Below are 3,116 nucleotides of genomic sequence, written 5' to 3'. Positions count from 1 at the left end.
CCACATTCTAACACAGTTGGGAGAGCCAACTGTGTAACGGCCCCGACAACCAATTTTTTCTGCAGCACCTGTGGAAGAGTCTGTCACTCTAGTATTGGCCTTTATAGCCACTCCAGGCACTGCTCCACAAACCACTGACCACCTCCAGGCGCTTACCCATTGCCCCCCGAGACAAGGAGGCCAAAGAAGAATTCACCTCAACTAGTCCATGTGGTAGCGAGTTCCACATTCTAACCAGTCTCTGGGTACAGTTTCTCCTGAATTCTTTATTGGATTTATTAATGACTACCTTATATTTATGGCTCCTAGTTTTGGTCTCCCCCACAAGTGGAAACATCTTCTATACATCTGCCCTATCAAAAACCTTCATAATTTTGAAGACCTCTATTAGGACACCCTTTTCTGGAGAAAAGAACCCCCGCTTGTTCCCGACAGGTATAAATTCCCAGTTCGGGTAACATGCTTGTAAATCCTTTTTGCACCTCTGCGGTGCCTGTTTATCTTTTTATAATATGGAGACCCGAATTTTGCACAGTACTCCGAGTGCAGTCTAACCGCAGTTTACCAGAACTTCCCTGCTTTTCAATTCTATTCTGTAGAAATGATCCCCAGTGCTTGGTTTGCTTTTGTGAGAAGATGTTGTTAGAAACACAATTTTATGGAGAGTGAATGTACAAGGATGGACATGAGCTTTTATCTCTTGGAACCTGAGTTGAAATCCAGCACATACCAATGGGAATACTTACCCACTCTGTCTGTTAGCAGTAAGGGACCAATGTGAAGTGAGTTTAGGCAGTCTCTCTGGTCTACGGTTCATAATCACAAAACTGCACCTAAATTGCCTGGTTCTCTCACTCTGAGTCTACAGGATGGTTTGGGAGGGAAATGCCATCCTGCAGTAGTAATGGTTCTTCTGAGGATTGGACTGAAGCACATTATTAGGACAGGAACATAGGAATAGGAACTGACCCTTCAGCCCCTCGAGTCTGTTCCACCATTCAATTAGATCATACCTGATCCATATCTTAGCTCCGTCTTTGGTTCCGTAGCCCTTCATATCCTTGTCCAACAAAAAAATTATCAATCTCAGTCTGGAATTTTCAATTCACCCTCAGCTCAACAGCTTTTTGGGGGAGAGTTCCAGATTTCCACTACTTTTGTGTGAAGTAGTGCTTCCTTACATCATTGCTGACCTGTCTATCTCTAATTTTAATGCTAAGCCTCCTTGTTACCTTGTAGATGAACTGAAGGGATTGGCTTAGAATTTCAACTTCAGATGGAGGTCCCGCATGGCAGACTGGTCAGTAAGATGGAAGTGCATGGGATACAGGGGAATGTGGCAGATGGATCCAGAATTGGCTCAGGGACAGGAAACAAAGAGTCATTGTCGACGGATGTTTTTGCGAATGGAATGCTGTTTCCAGTGGCGATCCACAGGGTTCAGTGTTGGGTCCCTTGCTGTTTGTGGTATATATTAATGATTTGGACTTAATTGCGGGTGGCATAATTGGGAAATTTGCTGATGACACAAAAATTGACCATGTAGTTGATAGTGAAGAGGACAGCTGTAGACTCCAGAATGATATCATTGGTTTGGTTGAGTGGACGGAAAAGTAGCAAATGGAATTCAATCCAGAGAAGTGTGAGGTAATGCATTTGGGGAGGGTAAATAAAGCGAGGGAATACACAATAAATGGGAGGATATTGAGAGGGGCAGTGCATGTCCACAGGTCCCTGAAAGTGGCAGGACAGGTAGATAGAATGGTGAAGAAGGCATATGGAATGCTTTCATTGACTGGCTGAGGTATAGAATACAAAAGCAGGGATGAATGCTGGCACTGTATAAAATGCTGGTTAGGTCACAGCTGGAGTATTGCATACAGTTCTGGTCACCTCATTACAGGAAGGACATAATTGCTCTGGATAGAGTACAAGGGAGATTTACAAGAATGTTACCAGGGCTTGAAAGTTGCAGCTATGAGGAAAGATTGAATAGAATATTAGATACAGCACTGAAACAGGCCCTTTGGCCCACTGAGTCTGTGCCGACCAACAACCACCCATTTATACTAATCCTACATTAATCCCATATTCCCTACCACATCCCCACCATTCACCTACCTACACTAGGGACAATTTACAATGGCCAATTTATCTATCAACCTGTGAGTCTTTGGCTGTGGGAGGAAACCAGAGCACCTGGTGGAAACCCACACAGTCATAGGGAGAACTTGTAAACTCTGCACAGGCAGTACCCAGAACCGAACCCAGGTTACTGGAGCTGTGAGGCTGCGGTGCTAACCACTGTGCCGCCCTACAAATGAACGACCACATTCCCCTGCCGAAACCTGGGATTGAAGCAGGGACCTTTTGATCTTCAGTCTAACGCTCTCCCAACTGAGCTATTTCGGCTGTTGGTGTCGGCGTTGTTTTCCTTAGAACAGAGGAGGCTAAGGGTTGACTTAATTGAGGTGTACAAAATTATGAGGGGCCTAGATAAACAGGAAGGACCTGTTTCCCCGAGTGGAGAGTCAATTACCAGGATTAGAGGGGACATGAGGAAAAGCCTTTTCACCCAGAGGGTGTTGGGTGTCTGGAATTCACTGCCAGCATCGGTGGTGGAGGCAGAAACCCTCAATTCTTTTAAAAGGTACCTGGACATGCACCTGAAGTGCTGTAACTGGCAAGGCTATGGACCAGGTGCTGGAAGATGGCATTAGAGTTGGCAGCTAGTTTTTTATTCCGGCTGGCACGGTCACGATGGGCTGAATGGCCTCCTTCTGTGCTGTAATTTTTCTTTGGTTCTATGATTCTATGTTTGGACTCCTGTTCCACCAGAGAAAATAGTATCTCTCTCTCTCTACCCTTTGATTATCTTAAACACCTCAATTAGATCATCCCTTAATCTTCTATATTCAAGGGAATATAAGCCTAATCTATAACAGAATAACATGACCATGCTATACTGACCTGGGAGAGCTTGATTCTGTCACCTGGAAAAAGAATAAATTTCATAGAGCGGAAAGTTTAAAAAAGTTTAATCTGAGTGCTACACTTGTGATTTCGTGGTCCCAGCACCAATTGAGGCCACAAGCATTGAGGCCTCAATTCCAGGA

General features: G+C 44.6%; 1 non-coding gene across 1 annotated transcript; it reads right to left on the bottom strand.

Annotated features, from left to right (window-relative positions):
• Positions 1–2,339: 2,339 nt before the first annotated feature.
• trnaf-gaa (transfer RNA phenylalanine (anticodon GAA)) lies at positions 2,340–2,412 on the bottom strand. Its single transcript has one exon. It is a non-coding gene; the product is annotated as a tRNA-Phe (tRNA).
• Between the last annotated feature and the right edge of the window lie 704 nt (positions 2,413–3,116).

Source organism: Heterodontus francisci, chromosome 38 (assembly GCF_036365525.1).
Source record: "Heterodontus francisci isolate sHetFra1 chromosome 38, sHetFra1.hap1, whole genome shotgun sequence".
NCBI lineage: Eukaryota > Metazoa > Chordata > Chondrichthyes > Heterodontiformes > Heterodontidae > Heterodontus > Heterodontus francisci.
The sequence above is the reverse complement of the archived record's forward strand: the minus strand, read 5'-3'. Positions and strand labels throughout refer to the sequence as shown.